This window comes from Ascaphus truei, chromosome 2 (genome assembly GCF_040206685.1).
Source record: "Ascaphus truei isolate aAscTru1 chromosome 2, aAscTru1.hap1, whole genome shotgun sequence".
Lineage (NCBI taxonomy): Eukaryota > Metazoa > Chordata > Amphibia > Anura > Ascaphidae > Ascaphus > Ascaphus truei.
The window spans coordinates 138,918,825-138,937,650 of record NC_134484.1 but is presented as its reverse complement, the minus strand read 5'-3'; the positions used below and the strand labels follow the sequence as shown (position 1 = coordinate 138,937,650).

The 18,826-nt window shown below is 37.0% G+C and overlaps 1 protein-coding gene across 5 annotated transcripts in view; it reads left to right on the top strand.

Annotated features, from left to right (window-relative positions):
- DLGAP1 (DLG associated protein 1) overlaps positions 1-18,826 on the top strand; it is a 781,984-nt gene that overhangs the window by 211,909 nt on the left and 551,249 nt on the right. Inside the window, exon 1 of one of the 5 annotated variants that reach the window (XM_075585286.1) lies at positions 1,296-1,421. The exons of the other annotated variants lie outside the window; for them this stretch is intronic. The gene's annotated coding sequence lies outside the window, so the exon portion shown is untranslated. Of the gene's footprint in view, positions 1-1,295; positions 1,422-18,826 lie in introns of those variants that run through there. 5 annotated transcript variants of the gene reach the window in all.

The following is an 18,826-nucleotide window of genomic DNA, read 5'->3' as shown; positions in this document are numbered from 1 at the left end:
AGAACTCACAATTCCTATACTTACCTGAATTGAGCTGGTGAGCAAAAAAATGGAGTTGTTAGAAGCAGTTAAGCCTTTTGCACTTTTCGGAATTACTATAAGTTTGCAAAAAAATGCGAGTTTGCTCATTCTGCATGGATTTGCACAGCCTGGGTGAAAAAACTTTTAAATAGGCCTTTTTCGCACGGTTTGGACATGTGAAAAGTTCTTACAGAAAAGCAAGGCATGCAAATTTGCTTCTAAAGAGCACTTTAGAAGTGTTTTTATTTACAATTTGGAGCTGCTAGAATAGGCCCCATAAACTTTGAGTGAAACATTTATATTAAAATGATCATTATTGCAAAGATTTCACTTCATCCTGTTCTTTTGTAGACATGTAGGCGCCTTCCTTTTTAAGTCTGTTGATAAAAGTCTTGTAGATGCCCTCCCCTACTGTGCCCACAGAGACAACAATGAGGTTGGGCCCATGAATTGCTATTTTGATTTCTAAAAAGTGCCATTGGTCAGAGTGCCAGAGGAAGGATTGTCCGTACTCCCAGTTCTGGACCAAATTGTTGATGGTTTATCTTCAGTTCTCTGGTGAGTTCAAGTACTGTATATTAGTGCTGATCCTAATATCTGGTTAAATTGAGCTATTTGCTTGGAGGTATCCAATATCCTCTTAACGTGTAATCAATACTGTAGCTTCAACACTAAATAGACCACTGACGTGTCAAAATCGGTAATGTACTGTATGGAAATTGAGATTAGTTCTTGTTTGTGACACACATTACAACTAAATATGTTTGGCGAATGTGTAACTCAAACAAATAATTTGAAAATATGTTTTGCAGTAATAAAATAGATTTCCAACAAAGAATCAAAATGAAACGGTATGAGTGTAAATCACTATTTGAACCTCAGGTCTGCTTATTTTATATTAATTATAATCTCGGGTACTAGATTAGTACTAGAGACAGAATTACATTTATTTTCAATTGCATTACTGATCCTAAATATCTAAAAATATTGTACATTGGGGGAAATGGGAATTTGTTAGATTAATGTATATTGTTTCAGAAATGTTGTATATTATTTAAAGGCAATGTATACATTCTTCAAGCTGGGTTTCATATCATGTTCTCTGGTATGATTAACGTAATCCTGAGTGGGAGTAATTTTTAAGGGTATTTTTCTATTTTCTTTTAATGCTAATGCAGTAGTAACAGCGGTTGTCATGCTGTCATCTTCGTTGCTATGGGTTTTTGTATGCGTGCACCAGTAGAACATGATCTGCCAGTTTAACTCTCACATATATTTGATCAAGATGTTTATTTTGAGGCTGACATCATTTCGGATGCAGGCGTGGTCACTTCCATCAGCTCCAGGTGAGATGAGAGAGCAGATATCAGCTCACCTGGAGGGAATTTATTTATGAAAAGGTAAGCAAATCCTGCAGTTGCTGACTAATATTCGGATACTAAAATGAACTATATCTGGCTGGTTTGTTTATAGAGTATTGCAGTGACATACTGTACTTTAAAAATAATTTCTTAGACTATTGTTATTTATTTTCACTTATACGTTGTGTGTATTCTGTTATCCACATGAGGAATCCCATACATTATACATTGATGTTTTACAATTTACTGAGAAATTCTAATCCATCGGTGATTATCAGGTGGTCGTAGAATATCACTTATAATCATCGTTGACACTACATGTACGTTAACTGTGGGTAATCACATTTGGTGGTAGTATAGATGTGAAATACCTTGAGACATTAAAAGATGTAGATATCAAATCAATCTGTTTATGACTGTTTTATGATAAAAAAAACCCACAGCTTTTATAGTTTTCCACAGTTGCATATCTAGCCCTAGTAACAGCAGGGATTTTTTGTTACATATTTTTGTTGCCCTTGTTAAAACAATTTTTTTTTGCAGGCTTCAAAAGATTAAAATTAATTGTGACTGAGTCATTTTGTTTTCTTTGGTATCCTAATATCTTAATCTGTCAAAGCGCGCATGTAGTAATATATGGTTTTTATACAATGAAAATATTCATATTAATTATTAGAGTTAGAGGTGTACAGTAGATGTATGTGAGTTGCATATTGTAATTACTTGTGTGTAGTGATGGAAGTAATGTCATTCTGATATTTGATCTCAGTTGTGTAACTGCCAACGGCTGTAAAAAAAAAAAAAATCCCTCTATACAAAATGTACTTACAAAAACATTTCCCATTGAGTGACTTTTTCAACTTTTAAAAGTCTAATATATTTAGCTGTATTTCTTGTTATTTTAAGCCAAGAGTGGCCAACTCCAATTGTTTTAAGGATATCCCTGCTTCAGCACAGGTGACTCAATCAGTGGCTGAGTCAACGACTTAAGCAGTAATTAAGCAACACCAGAAATAGTAAACATTCTGCATTCTTTTAAAATGATGTAGTACTAGCCTTTTGTTATTGTTTAAGAAACATATTAGTTACTCTACATTTAGGTTGAAATAACAATCAAATTGTCATTATATGGGGTTAACTGTTGGTATATTTTTAAATGAGGTTGCACATACAGTAAGGCCTGTATTCATTAGGTGAGGATGCAGAAGTGAAAATGTTTCCCTTTGAACTTGCTGCTCATATTCATTCGAAAGGAGCTGAACTCTTCCCCAGCACCGAGCAGACGAGGATATTGAGCAGGGCCCTAACTATCTCATGTGTTCTAGAGTATTCAGAAACCAGGAAGCATGAATGCAGAAAAATTAGACATTAGACGTAATTACATAATGAAACATATATTTTATACTAAAATTCAACACGTTTCTATTTTTTATTGGCTTGGTCTTCTCTGTAACTATTATTTGCAAAATAATCACAATGATAGTATTGATGAAGCCATAAGATGAACAGGTGAATGGCATGACATACAAGCTTATAGGTTGCTTTAACCACTGGTGAATGGTCTGATGTTTTTTTTATCTTTTGGACATGATGAATTTGTTGGGATATTTCACTGGGCAGAATTTCTCGTTCAGATTTCTACAAAGTTTATTACGTGCAGAGCTCATGCAAATGTGTATTCTCATGAGAACGTCAGTATAATCATTATGCAAAACAAAACAAACGTGTTTCAATGCAAATAGTATTGAGTTTATCTGTGTGCATGTTTCTAAGTACAGAGCAACATTCTGCCAAGTTTGGGCAACTTTTTATCGATGCATATTTGAGGCCTTCTTGTGTATTGTATTGTATTGTATTGTATGTCTTTATTTATATAGCGCCATTAATGTACATAGCGCTTCACAGTAGTAATACATGGGGTAATCAAATAAATAACAGATAATATAAATAACAGATCATGGGAATAAGTGCTTTAGACATAAAAGTAACATTTCGGAAGAGGAGTCCCTGCCCTGAGGAGCTTACAGTCTAATTGGTAGGTAGAACGTACAGAGACAGTAGGAGGGAGTACTGGTAAGTGCGTCTGCAGGGGGCCAAGCTTTATGTATCGTGTTCAGAATATCCACAGTGCTATTCATATGCTTCTTTAAGCAAGTGTGTCTTAAGGTGGGTCTTAAAGGTGGATAGAGAGGGTGCTAGTCGGGTACTGAGGGGAAGGGCATTCCAGAGGTGTGGGGCAGAAAGTGAGAAAGGTTTAAGGCGGGAGAGGGCTTTAGATACAAAGGGGGTAGAAAGAAGACATCCTTGAGAAGAACACAAGAGTCTGGATGGTGCATAACGAGAAATTAGGGCTGAGATGTAAGGAGGGGCAGAAGAGTGTAAAGCTTTAAAAGTGAGTAGAAGAATGGAATGTGAGATGCGGGATTTGATCGGAAGCCAGGAGAGGGTTTTCATGAGGGGAGATGCTGAGACAGATCTACGAAAGAGTAGAGTGATTCTGGTAGCAGCGTTTAGGATAGATTGTAGGGGAGACAGGTGAGAGGCAGGAAGGCCGGACAGCAGGAGGTTAGAGTAATCAAGACGGGAGAGAATGAGGGCCTGAGTCAGAGTTTTAGCAGTCGAGCAACAGAGGAAAGGGCGTATCTTTGTTATATTGCGGAGGAAAAAGCGACAAGTTTTAGAAATGTTTTGAATGTGAGGGGCAAATGTGAGAGAGGAGTCGAGTGTGACCCCTAGGCAGCGTGCTTGGGCTACTGGGTGAATGATTGTAGTTCCAACAGTAATGTGGAAGGAGGTAGTAGGGCCAGGTTTGGGAGGAAGTATGAGGAGCTCTGTTTTAGCCATGTTGAGTTTAAGGCGGCGGAGGGCCATCCAGGATGATATAGCTGAGAGACATTCAGAAACTTTGGTTTGTACAGCAGGTGTAAGGACAGGTGTTGAAAAGTATATTTGTGTGTCGTCGGCATAGAGGTGATATTGAAACCCAAAAGATGTTATTAGGTCACCTAGAGAGAGTGTGTACAGAGAAAAGAGAAGAGGTCCCAGGAGCATCGCCTTAAAGCATGGAGAGATTGGATTGAAAATAGATGGAAACCTGGACCCTATTTGTAGAGTTACAATTAATGTGATATGCTCAATTCTGTGACTTAGAGGGTTATTTATATGTATTAAACTGCAACAGTCACAATCAGGGTACTATTGCATGGAAACTATTGTTGATGTAAATGGTACTTTCGGCACGATATTGCCCCAATCAGAATTATTGCAGTTTAATGAATAATAGAAATGGGCGAATCCCAAATCCGTTTCTCGAATTTCCGCAGATGTTACCCCTAAAATCCGTTTTGCGGTGTATTAAAATAAATAATTAAAAAACGCCATTTGATTGAACCTGTGGACAAATTTGTAAAATCCAATCCGCGGATTCAGCAGTTCTTGAGACTCCGCCAACGGATTGCCCAATTCGCGGATTGGATTCTACAAATCAGTTCAAGGGTTGCAGAACCCACGGAGTGTACTCGTAATAATAATAAAAAACACGAATCGCTTTTTTCAGATTGATCCGTTGAAATCCGTAGATCAAAGGAACCGCTATGGAACCAAATTCGCCCCCAAAATGTTCCCATCTCTAATGAATAACGTTTCTCAATGGTAGGATAACTTTAGTAACTATTTCTTGCATTTCTAAAACTATTACGGTTTTGGTGGGACTTTTCTTAAACCATGGTTAAGAAATAGCTACAATACCTGTACCTTATATAGTTTTCTAAGCTCAGTGAAACATTTTGCTAGGATTAATAGTTCCAAAGAATAAATATTTCCATTAGGATCTAAATCTGCTGTCAGAAGCAGTTACCTATTTTGTAGAATGTGCTTCAAAAGTAGAAAGTGGACAGTACCCATCTGGTATGTAGTTTTTATAGGAGTGCTTTTGGGGTGTGACCTAATATGTATGGAAAGTGAAAAATTCCAATGCACAACCTTTTAAACAGTATCTTCTCTTACATACTACTACATAAAAACATACAAATATAATTAACTATTTATTATCTCTTTATTTTATTCAGCATGCTGCATAAAGATTGCATGGACAGCAGGTTTATCATGTTTTGGCAAAGTTATTCACTTGCTATTAGCTCCTCTAAATTAGAGGTAGGAGAAAATTGAATTAGCTAGTACCTTGAATATAGAATATTTCTATTTCTGGCACATAAGGAAAAGTGGTTCAGATAAGGAGTAGCTTATTTTTAAAAGCCCTGTTTTTGAGATGGGAAAAAAAAGTTTAAATGCCTACTGCTAACTCCTCCTGCCACTTTCCTCCTCTGTTTTAGGAATTAACTGCAATATTTTCTAGGCAGGGAGAGATTTTACTTGCAGTCGCCAGTTGTATATATATTCCCTCAAGCACCCCTCCAAATAAATTAGGGAGACATACTTCTGCTGATAAAGGATCACACCTGGGAGATATGTTAATGGTTATGCAAAGTATATTTCAACTAGTCCAGTCCCACACTTCCTAAAATTATTCCCATACAAACTATATAGAGTTGATAATAAGCCTAAAGCACCAACCTAACCAGACCAAACAGAACTAGAACCCAAATTCACTGCAAATATAGGCCACAGCTCCAGTAGTGTATGCTAAACCAGCTGATAGGGACTATTATTGTCACATCCTGCTCACTGCCCATACATGTAGCTAATCTAGCTATTAACGTATCTCACAGGTATCTCAGGTGTGCACCACAAGGAACATTAAACTGTCAACCAGGAATTGGAAGTGGTTTGCTTTTAAGAAAGCCAGGGGGAGAGAGCTATGACAGGTATATGCACTCATTTTGGTGCTACATGACAGGTATGCACAAAAATGGCTACGGTATAACAGAACAGGGACACAAATATTCACTGTTCCATCTAAAAGAGTGCCAGACACATACTGAATTGAAATACATTATTTTACAATAAATAGAACTCTACAAACTGCAGGAAGCTATTCCACTTGTTTCTCACAGCACACAAAATGTTATTGGGTTGGCAAGCCTAAGGCACCTTTAGGAATGAGGTATGGTGTCAGACCCAATAGGATCAACATTTGAAGCCACACCCATCTGTTATTCAGAACAATAGCTCTAGCAGTGTGAGCTACTGTACGCCAGCTGATGGGTTGTAGGGCACATTGTTTACTAACAGCATACCTCCAGGGCATATCTATTTTGTTGATTGTATTTGTAACCTTGAAAGCACTTCAAGCACAAAGTAATAATATGTACGGAGGGCTATGAGCTACTGAGGCCAGGAGCCATTAAATAAAAGCTGAACAGAAGATGGGCAACCTCACTGTACTGGGTTAGAAGAAAATGGATGATACCTCTGCTGCTCTAGGGATTACACAGTTATAACTGCGGTTTGACAAGCAAGCACTATTATTATTTCTAGACGAATATTTTTGGTACTATCTGGTTGTTATAGATTTTCATCTTATTAAACCAGATCTGTGCAATCTTGTTTATATAGATTGCACAGCAGGCATTACATCCTTTCTACTGTATGTACCTACAGTATCTTTTTAAGTGGATAGGGTCTCTTTCAGGGTGATTACACCTCTGAAGAAGCCAACGTGTGATTGAATGTATTCTGATTTTTCAATCTGCATTATCAAACAAGCTCTAAATCAGGAGATTTTTGTTCTGCAAATATAAATATACAATCTTCATTCATTGCATATCATTTTGCTTAAATTACCACTAAGTACTAGGTCTTACTATTAGGATCAGTACACATTGTGGTTTGATCACCCTTTGATCGTATACTTTTTATAATGACGTTTCATTTTATTATTGGTTAAATTAGGTATCTTAAATGTGTACCTTTTATAACTCACTTTGATAGGTTAATACATCACAGATATTGTATATTGTATTACGTTAATGTATCCTCAATTTTGCAGCTTTTTGGAGGTCCTTTCTCATTATTTTTAATTACATAGTTAAATAATTACTTACTGTAGAAGATGAGGTTGAAAAAAGACATACGTCCATCAAGTTCAACCAATGCTAAATTTAGACAACAGATATGTTATCCTATATTTGTACTTGCGTATATTGATCCAGAGGAAGGTAAACAAAAAACACCAGTGAAATATGCTCTAATAATATCTCATAAGGGGAAAAATATAGTCCTTCCTGACTCCAAATATTGGTTTGGATTACTCCCTAGATCAGCATCCTTTCAATGTTTACTTATTTGGTATATCCCTGTATACCTTTCCTTTCTAAAAATATGTCTAGCCTTTTTTTGAACATATCTATTGTATCTGCCATCACAGTCTCCATGGGTAATTAATTAAATGTTTTAACTGACCTTACTCTAAAGAACCCTTTCCTTTGTTGCTGGTAAAATCTCCTTTCCTCCAACCTTAAGCGATGGCCCAGGGTCCTTTGTACTGTCCTTGGGGTGAATAGTTATTTTGAAAGCTCCTTGTATTGTCCCCAAATATATTTGTATATAGTTATCATATCTCCTCTTAGGCGCCTCTTTCTAATCTTTCAAATCTAATTTGGCTAGCCTCTCATAAATCAGATTATCCATCCCCTTTATTAATTTGGTGACTTTTCTTTGCACTTTTTCTAGTTACATAATGTATTTTCGATGGAGAGGTGCTCAAAACTGTACTCCATATTCAAGGTGTGGTTTTACTATTGCTATATAGAGGTGCATAATTATCTTTACTTCCATTACATCCATTGCCTGTTTAATGCAAGATAAGATCTTGTTTGCCTTTGCAGCTACTGCATGACTTTGGGCACTATTGCTAAGCCTGCTGTCTACAAGCACTCCTAAATACTTCTCGATCTAGGATTCTCCTAATTTATCCCTATTTAATTTATAAGTTGCCTGTTTATTCTTATTTCCCAAATGCATAACCTTACATTTATCTGTATTAAACCTCATCTACCATTTACCTGTCCAAGTTTTCAGTCTATCCAAGTCCTGGAGACATCCTGCTCTGATTCTACTACCTTTCACAATTTTGAGTCATCAGCAAAGATGGAGACTTTGCTCTCTGTGTCAACCTCGAGGTCTTTAATAAACAAGTTAAAAAACAGGGGTCTCAGTACTGATCCTTGAAGTACTCCATTCACAACTTTACCCCAACCTGAAAAAGTACAATTAATTACAACTCTCTGTTGTCTATCCTTCAACCAGTTTTCAATCCAGGTGCAAATATTTTTATCAAGTCCAATTAGCTTTATTTTGTACACAAACCTCTTGATTGGCACTGTATCAAAAGCCTTTGCAAAATCTTAGACCACAGCAACTACATTACCCTGGTCTAAATTTCTACTTAACGCCTCAAAGAAACTGATAAGGTTAAGTTGGCATGATCTATCCTTCATAAATCCATGCTGACTATTACTAATAATTTTGTTTACTTTCAACGTAGGTATTCCTGGATATTATCCCATACTAAACCTTTATGTAGCTTCCCCACTACTGATGTCAGGCTTACAGGTCTGTAATTCCCCAGTTATGATCTAGTTCCGTTTTTAAATATATTCACCACATCTGCTTTAATCCGATCTTGTGGTACTGAGCCTGTGGAAATGAAGTACTTGAATATTAAATGTAATGCTTTGGCTATTACTGAACTTAACTCCTTAACAACTCTTGGATGTATGCCATTGGGGTTAGGTGCCTTATTTACTTAAATTTACTTACATTTTATCAAGCTGCCTAAAGATGCATCGGCCGTTATTTACCTGGGTAAATGTTGCGTTATGCCGCGTGGAGGTTGCGATATATTCAGTTGCTTAATGGCCCTTCGGATTAACACAGCAGGGGTCCCTGCTATTTTTATTTGCTGTCTGTCATGGGAGACCAGGTTTATTAACACCTTTTTATACCGGGATCATTTATTGAGCAAAGCAAGGAGGTAAAATAAATTGTAATTTATTTCAGGAAAAGACATACACACAATGTAACATAATTTACAGGGTTAACACACTTACTGGGAACAGGGCTAACAAATAAATCTATCCTTTAAACAAAATTCAAAAAAATGACCTCTGTAGAGGTGTTCAGTAAATGTATGTGAGTTGCATATTGTAATTACTTGTGTGTAGTGATGGAAGTAATGCCATTCTGATATTTGATCTCAGTTGTGTAACTGCCAACGGCTGTAAAAATAAATAAAATCCCTCTGTAAAAAATGTACTTATAAAAACATTTCCCATTGGTTGACGCATCTTTTCTAATGTAAATAAATCTAATTTAGCTAGCCTCTCCTCATAAGTTAGAATGTTCATCCCCTTTATTAATTTGGTGGCTCTTCCCTGCACTCTCTAGTTCCATAATGTATTTTCTTAGGATTGGTGACCAAAATTGTACTCCATATTCAAGGTGTGGTCTTACTAATGCTTTGTAAAGGGGCATAATTATGTTTACTTCCCTTCCATCCATTGCCCGTTTGATGCAAGATAAGATCTTGTTTGCCTTTGCAGCTACTGCATGACATTGGGCACTATTGCTAAGCCTGCTGTCTACAAGCACTCCTAAATCCTTCTCCATCAAGGATTCCCCCAATATATCTCCATTTAATTTGTAAGTCGCCTTTTTATTCTTGTATCCCAAATGCATAACCTTACATTTATCTGTATTAAACCTCATCTGCCATTTACCTGCCCACGTTTCCAGTCTCTCCAAGTCCTTCTGAAGAGAAATCACATCCTGCTCTGATTCTATTACCTGACACAATTTAGTATCATCAGCAAAGATGGAGACTTTGCTCTTGATCCCAACCTCAAGGTCATTAATAAACAAGTTAAAAAGCAGGGGTCCCAGTACCGATCCCTGAGGTACTCCACTCACGACTTTAGCCCAACCTGAAAAAGTTCCATTTATGACAACCCTCTGTTGTCTGTCCTTTAATCAATTTTCAATCCAGGTCTATATATTATGACTGAGTCCAACTTTATTTATTTTGTACACCAACCTCTTGTGTGAAACCGTATCAAAAGCCTTTGTAAAATCTAAGAAGACCACATCAACTGCATTACCCTGGTCTAAATTCCTACTTACCTCCTCAAAGAAACAAATAAGGTTAGTTTGGCAAGATCTATCCTTCATAAATCCATGCTGACTATTACTAATAATTTGTTTTCCATTATGTATTCCTGAATATTATCCAGTATTAAACCTTCAAGTAGTTTCCCTACAATTGAAGTCAGGCTTATAGGTCTGTAAATTCCCGGTTGTGATCTAGCTCCCTTTTTAAATATAGGCACCACATCTGCTTTATGCCAATCTTGTGGTACTGAGCCTGTGGAAATGGAGTCCTTGAATATTAAATATAATGGTTTTGCTATTACTGATCTTAACTCCTTGAGAACTCTTGGATGTATGACATCGGGGCCAGGTGCCTTATTAATTTTAATTTTTTCAAATCGCTTATGAACTGCTTCCTCAGTTAACCAATTGTTCATTAATATGGAGGTTGTGGCTTCCTCCGGCGGCAGTACTATTGAACTTGATTCTTTCCTGGTAAACACAGAGGCAAAGAATTTGTTTAATACCTCAGCTTTTTCCTTATCTCCAATAATCTGCCTACCCATATCACACTGAAAGGGTCCTATATTTTCTTTTCTCATTTTTTGTTATTAAGGTACTTAAAGAATTTTTTAGGGTATTTTAGGGTATTTTTTTATTATCCATTTTTGCTAATTTGATTGCCCTTTTGAAATTTTTGTTACATTCCTTATAATTCTGATATGGTGTCTCTGTCCCTTCTGACTTAAAGAATCTAAATGCCTTCCTCTTCTTGTCCATTTCCTCCCCTACCTGTTTATTTAGCCACATTGGTTTTGACTTATTTCTTTTATACTTATTACCCAAGGGTATACTCTGATAAGTGTGCTTTTCTAACAATGTTTTAAAGACTGCCCATTTATCTTCTAAATTTTTCCCTGCAAAAACATCATCCCATTGTATTACTACTAGATTAGACCTCAGTTTATTAAAATCTGCCTTTCCAAAGTTGAAGGTCTTTGTTGAACCCAAGTAATCTGTTTTTTGATCATTTATTTCAAATGAGACCATGTTATGATCACTGTTACCCAAATGTTCCAGGACTTGAATATTTGTTATTACTTCCACATTGAATATCAATTGAATATACATTGTTCCACTACATACACGTCTTTCCTTTCACGTTTCTGTTTAGTTATACAGTCTCTAAATTGATTAAAAATATATATTTTTTACTAAATACTTCTTCTCAAAATTAACTCTTTGTCAGCAGATCTTTTCGATTTTTGTATGTTTGCATGTGTGATTTTTTTTGTTTATCATATAATTGGACATACTGTAGAAGCATATCATTTGACATATTCCGCAGTGCTGTACAAAATGGTACAGCGATTTGATAATTACATAAACAATTACATACACATAAGGACAAACAGATACAAAGAGTTAGTGAAGGCCCTGGTCATGAGCGCTTGCAATCTAGAGGAAATGAGGGACAATGTTGAAACAATAGATAAAGTTGCTGCTCATTGTGGGATGGAGTATACATCAGGTTGGAGTACGGTCTATCCAGACAGCTGACAACATTAAGGTTTGGGATGTAAGGGGGTGTTACGTAGCATGGAGATTGATTCAGCTGCACAGCTGGTCCCAATCAGGTTGGAGGGGGGAAGGAAAGAGTTGGATGTTATAGTTATACCAGATCGGCTTCCATAAGATGGTGAGTTTTCAAGGAGATTTTTTTAATGTCTAAAATCTGGGAGAGAGTCTGATGGTACGTGGTAGGGAGTTGCAGAGAGATGGGTCAGCATGTGAGAAGTATTGTAGGCAGGAGTGAGAGGAGATGGTAAGTCTGAAGGAAAGGTAGATGTTGTGGGCAGAACATAGGGGGCATTTAGGGATATATTTTGGGGTGAGGGCTGAGTGGGTGGGCAGCATCATTGAGAGCCTTGTAAATCAGAGCTTGGTTTTATATTTCATTCTAGGGGATATGGGAAGGGAGTGTATGGATATGTGTAGTGGAGCAGCAGAAGTTGAGTGGTGAGTGAGTTAGATGAGTCTGGCAGCAGCATTTTTTATGGATTAGTTTTGGGATAGGCAGAAAATGGGAATGCCAACCAGGAGCAGGTTGCAATAGTCAAGGTGGGACCAGATGAGTGAATTAGGATTTTAGTTGCATCATGAGTGAGAAATGGACATATCATGATAATATTTCGTAGGTGAAGATGGCAGAACTTCATGAGGTACTGAATGTGAGGAATGAAGGAAAGATCAAAGATAAACCCTAGACAGTGGGCTTGAGCTGTTGATGAAATTGTAGAGTTATTGACCGTGAGGCAGAATTTAGGTGTAGGGGTGGTAGTGGAAGGAGGAAAGAGAAAAAGAAAGAAAAAGTCTGCTTTGGGCATACTGTATTTAGCTTCAGGTAGTGGTGGAACATCCAGGCGGAGATTGAAGAGAGACAGTTGGAGACACGGGACAGGAGAGAGAGGGTGTGCTCAGGGAAGAGAGGTTCATTTTGGTGTCATTTGTTGAAGCCCAACAGAGAGAGGGGATAAAGATGAAGAAATACCAGAGAAGGAAACACTGAAAGAGTGGTTGGATAGGTAGAACGGCTGTGTAACGGAGGCCAATTGATTGAAGAGTGTTCAAGAGAAGAGGGTGATCAACAATGTTGAAACCAGCAGTGAAATCCAAGGTAATTAGTACAGAGAAGTGATCCTTAGACTAACCTGTGAGTAAGTAATTGGCCACTTTGTTAGCGCTGTCTCGGTTGAGTGTAGAGGGCAGAAACCAGATTGCAAAGAGTCAAGCAGAGAGTTAAAGGAGTGAAAGTGAGTCAGGCGGTTGTATTCACATCATTCAAGTAGCTTGGAGGCAAAGGGGAGAAAAGAGATAGGTAGTTAGAGAGGAAGTTTGGGTCAAGAGAGGGTTTATATGGTGTGATATGAAATGGGAATATTTGAGAAGAAAATGTGTCTTTTTTAAACAAAATCTAAAGGAAGATATAATAAGCATTTGAAAATACAGTAGGTTGAAATGGAGTCAAAAACATGCTCTTGTAAAGGATATATTTATTATATTGTATTTCAAACCAAATCATTTTGAAACCCTGTGGATTAAAAATGGGGGTTTGTGATGATTTAGGTGGCAATTCAAGATCTTACATAGAGTACTCAGTTTCAGATATCAGACTGTGTAGATACAGTAGCTGAAAGACAGTTGGAAAAGAGGAAAGTGAAGATCTAAAACAGGTAAGGTGATTTACAGCATTAAAAGCTGTTGGTTAAAGAGGAAAATAAGTGAATCGACACCTTGGGATTTGACCATGTAAGGGTCTTTAACAAGGTGAACTACTGCTTCAGTAGAGTATGTAGTAAGTATTTTCAATTGCAAAGAGATAAGACAGTATTATAGAGAAAGTGTATAGTGATACTGTACTGTATATGTGTTTTAAGGATTATAAGAGAAAAGGGCAGAGAAATACAAGATCAAAGTTGCTGAAATACATTTAATTTAATATATTAGTCAATGTCATTATTAATATCTTTCACAAATACCTTTGACTTTGCATGTGTATACCTCAGTCCTTTTCTTACAGAACATATGGCTTGTTTTTAATAGTCCATTTTGAAATGCTACATCTCACAATTACATGTAACATACTCTTTATAGCTTTATATTGCAATGACGTGTCATTGTGTGGCTTTGTATATCCAATGCACATTTACACATGTGTAACATGAGTAATTTAAAGGGCTGTATCAAAAGCGTGTTTCAGAAACAGACAATACACAAGTAATTCAGTTACAGTTCCATTTAGCATCTTCATCACTTCTTGGCTCTTGCTACATTGGCTCAATTGTTTTAATATAATGTACTTGTTGTGATTTCTGTGAAGCATTTGTTTTTGTAGCAATCCTGTATATGGTTTCTTGTAATATTGTGCCACATACAGTAGACTGAAGCACAAGCTATTGATGCATGAGTGACATTGTTATGCTTTATTAACTTGCTAAACTAGAGCCAACATTGCAACACTGTCCATAGGGATCTGAAACCAGAGAATTCTGAGCATGCTTAAAAATAGATTTCACTTTAAAATATCTTAAGGACACATGGATCATAGCAGCATTTACCTTAAGGCATTTTCCAAAATGCTCCCAAATGTTGCATCACTCGGTTCAGATTCTTTTTTTTCTTCAGAGTGTTTCATTTTTAAAACTTTTTTTATCCTGTATCAATAATTTTCTAAATTACTTTTGTGCCTGGTAATACCCACTACCAGCTTCAAGTTGCATAGCCGGTACCCAATCTCACACTGATGAGACCCAAAAGATTGAAACAGCTGTCTGAGTAAGCCCCAGTTAGCATGCACTCTCCAACCACATAGAGAGTAAGGGGTACAGGTAGTCCTCGCTATCCAATGTTTCACTTTACAACGAATGGCATATCCAATGCTTTACAATGCAACCCTATGGGCCTTTTTCGACGCCTGAATGCGTTATTCAACGCTCACCGCCACTGATTAACATGGGACTCACTTTACAGCGGTTTCATTATCCAATGCTACTTCCAGAACGGATTCCGTTGGATAACCGAGGACTGCCTGTATAGTGATGGGGATAATACAAATACAGATGTCAGGATAAATGTATAGAGAAAAGTCCCTGACATTGTGATGTGAAATGGATAACTTAAAATACTTTAATACTGTAGGTCCATAGAACAACATAAAATAAAAGGGGCATTTGTACATAATTAAAAAATTCCTCCTGGTAGCACAGTGTACACTAATGAATGGAGGAATATATAGATTAACATTGCTGTTACAAGGATGTAGCCTACATCTAATAAATATCACACACGTATTGTGGTAGTCCTACAACATCTGTATACAATTATAGTTGGATATGCAACATCATCCTGTATATGTATTTCCATATTGACACTAGGGAAAAAGGGGTGTATATATATATATATATATATATATATATATATATATATAAAATCAAAAAATAAATAGATGATACCGTTCTGTGGCTAACGAAATGCTTTTATTTGTGCGAGCTTTCGAGATACACTGATCTCTTCTTCCGGCGATGTTACAATGAAGCAAGCAAAAGGTATACTTAAAAAGAGTGTCTCTTGGAATGTTATCTGTGCTAGTCCTTCCCCCGTTGTGGATGTGTTTTATTGCTAGAGGTGTCAAAAGGTTCCTGAAAGCAAGTGATGTAAGAGTATGTGTGTGTATCTGTGTGAATATAAATGAATGGAGAGCCCACAGTATATACAGTTCTATACAAAGGGTGTGTGTGGAGTGGGAGTGGATATAAATGGTGTGGGTAGGTGTGGAAATGTGAGAGATTGTCGCACAACTAAAAGTGTGTGTGGATACTATGTGATCCCTGTAGGTGTATAGGGATGGAAAAACAAGGAGTATGAGTGTGTGTAAGAGACAGCTGTGTGTGCATAGATATAGCACAGTATGTACAGACATGGCCTATAGCGCTCATGGGAAGAGAGTTCACTTGTGTCAGTAATGACTAATAACATTTCGATCTCTGTTTAGGCCACCGCTAAGTGTCCCGAATAGTTGCATAAATTTGTATTCATGCAACCGTCTCTCTTTCGGTGTTCTAAGATTACCTTTGAGTATGGCAACCCTCAGATTGTTCATCTTATGGCCAGAGTCAGAGAATTGTTCGCCGACAGGAGTGTCTCTTGTTCCGCGCTTGATGCTGTGGCGATGCAGGTTCATTCTCTTGTTTAGCCCCTGCCCTGTCTCACCTATGTAGTAGCAGCCCCCTGGGCATTTCATGCACATGATGAGGTACACAACATTGCTGGAGGAACAGGTGAACCTTCCTCTGATTTTGTATTCCCAATTCCTGTGTGGTATTTGTATTGTGTCCGCTGTTAAAAGCATTGCACAGGTTTTGTATCTTGGGTCCTGGCATGGTTTCGTCCCACATTCAGTTGTACTGCTGAATACTTTACTCCTCACCATAATATTCTTGAGATTATGGGTTTGTCTTTATGATAATAAGGGTGCTTCAGGGAAGACCTGTTGCAGTCTTGTATCTTCCTGGAGGATGGGTTGTTGTTTCCTGGCGATCTTGCGTAGGGCTCCTAGATGTGGGTTATATGTGACCACCAAAGGAACCCTGTCGCTTGTCTCCTTCTGTTTGTATTCAAGGAGATCAATTCTTGGTATTCTGGTGGCTTTGTGAATTTGCTGGTCTACAATTCTGTGGTTGTACCCATGGTTTATAAAGTCTGATCTCAAGGCTTTAATCCGCTGGTCTCTGTCTGCTGTGTCGGAGCATATCCGGTTGTATCGTATGGCTTGACTGTAGATGGTTGCATGTTTGGTGTGTGTCGGGTGGAAGCTGTTGTCCCTCAAATAGCTGGCTCTGTCTGTAGGTTTGCGGTATACAGAAGTCTGTAGTTGGTTGTTCTTTATAGTAATGGTGGTGTCTAGGAAATGTACTTCATCCGGAGAATGGGTGAGTTTGAGGTTAATGGTCAGTGGAACGTATTGAAGTTGTCATAGAACTGTAGGAGGTCCTGTTCGCCGGAGGTCCAAATCAGGAGGATGTCATCGATGTAGCGAAGGTATGTTAGGGGTTTCAAGTGACACACACACCTTTTGTATAGCACTGTATATACTGTGGGCTCTCCATTCATTTATATTCACACAGATACACACACATACTCTTACATCACTTGCTTTCAGGAACCTTTTGACACCTCTAGCAATAAAACACATCCACAACAGGGGAAGGACTAGCACAGATAACATTCCAAGAGACACTGTTTTTAAGTATACCTTTTGCTTGCTTCATTCATTGTAACATCGCCGGAAGAAGAGATCAGTGTATCTCGAAAGCTCGCACAAATAAAAGCATTTCGTTAGCCACAGAACGGTATCATCTATTTATTTTTTGATTATTGAAGCTCGGCTAACACGGTACTGATACCTCTACATGTATATATATGTATATATATATATATAACAGTTTGTTAAGTAATTTAATACTAACGTGTGAGGGGAAACCCGCTCAGTCTCAATACGTGGTGGGTGCAATAGGGAAAAATGGGTATATATATATATATATATATATATATATATATATATATATATATATATATATATATATACATACACCAATGGGTATATATATATATACCCATTGGTGTATGTATATATATATATATATATATATATATATATATATATATACCCATTTTTCCCTATTGCACCCACCACGTATTGAGACTGAGCGGGTTTCCCCTCACACGTTAGTATTAAATTACTTAACAAACTGGAATACAGAGAACATCTACAAATCTGCCGAATTTCCCTCTAAAGTGGCTTAAGTCTGATTTAATCCAGAATGCATTGATAAGGCATTTAAATTGTAGGAAAATAGCATTCATGTTATGCAATTAAGGGCCTTGTTCTATATCTGCCAAAGCAGATGTTTAGGCTGTTTTCGGCCGAAAATCCCCATTCAAGCCCATGAGGATTTTCAGCCGTAAACAGCTGGAATGGCCCCTTACGTGGATATCGAATCCCTGTTTTGTGGCTGAGGCTTTCTGCGGTCTATTTTATGAAAAGTTTGCCGTATATTAGCAGAGGATACTGCTGGCAACTGGGACATATCATGCAGAATTATTTTAGAAAATATTCTGTTCTGACAATACAGTAGAGGCAGAATCTTTTATGATTCATATCCTTGGACTAAAAAACATCTCTCTGTCTGTTTGTGTGTAGGACACAGAAAACGGTGCATTTGCTTTTCCTATGAATCATTTCTGTGTACAGGATTCTGTGGTCGCAGATAATGATTGCATATTGACTTTCAAAAATAGCACAATTAAAAAACAGTCATTTCAGAGCTCAGTAGTATTTATTGATTTATATTTCTTACTGTAACTATTGGCCTTTTTTCTTCATTTAACTGGCAAATTGTTAAGCGTTTGAAGTATTAAGGAACTGGTAACAAAAAGCAATGTATCAGATATTGTTTAAAAAAGGACGTGCATTGAATTTAATTGATTGTTATAATACTTAATATATACAAACATTTCTACACATACGAAGTGTAAATTACAATCATAAATATATATTTTTTTATTGACAGTGTTTAAACCATAATAACAATGATTTTCCCATAATTAACCCAGAAAATATCATTTTATTCTGACAATCATAAGAGAATTGTGCAATTCTCTTGTTCTGTTATACCTGCACAAATATATGCTGTATATAATTATGTTCACAATCCATCATGTTAATTAAACATTAAAACATATGAATTGAAAAAGGATTTTTTTAAATTTGCATAGTATATTTGGAATTTGTGACATGTAAATAAATAATTCCAAAAATAGGATTATGCCTTTTTCTGCAT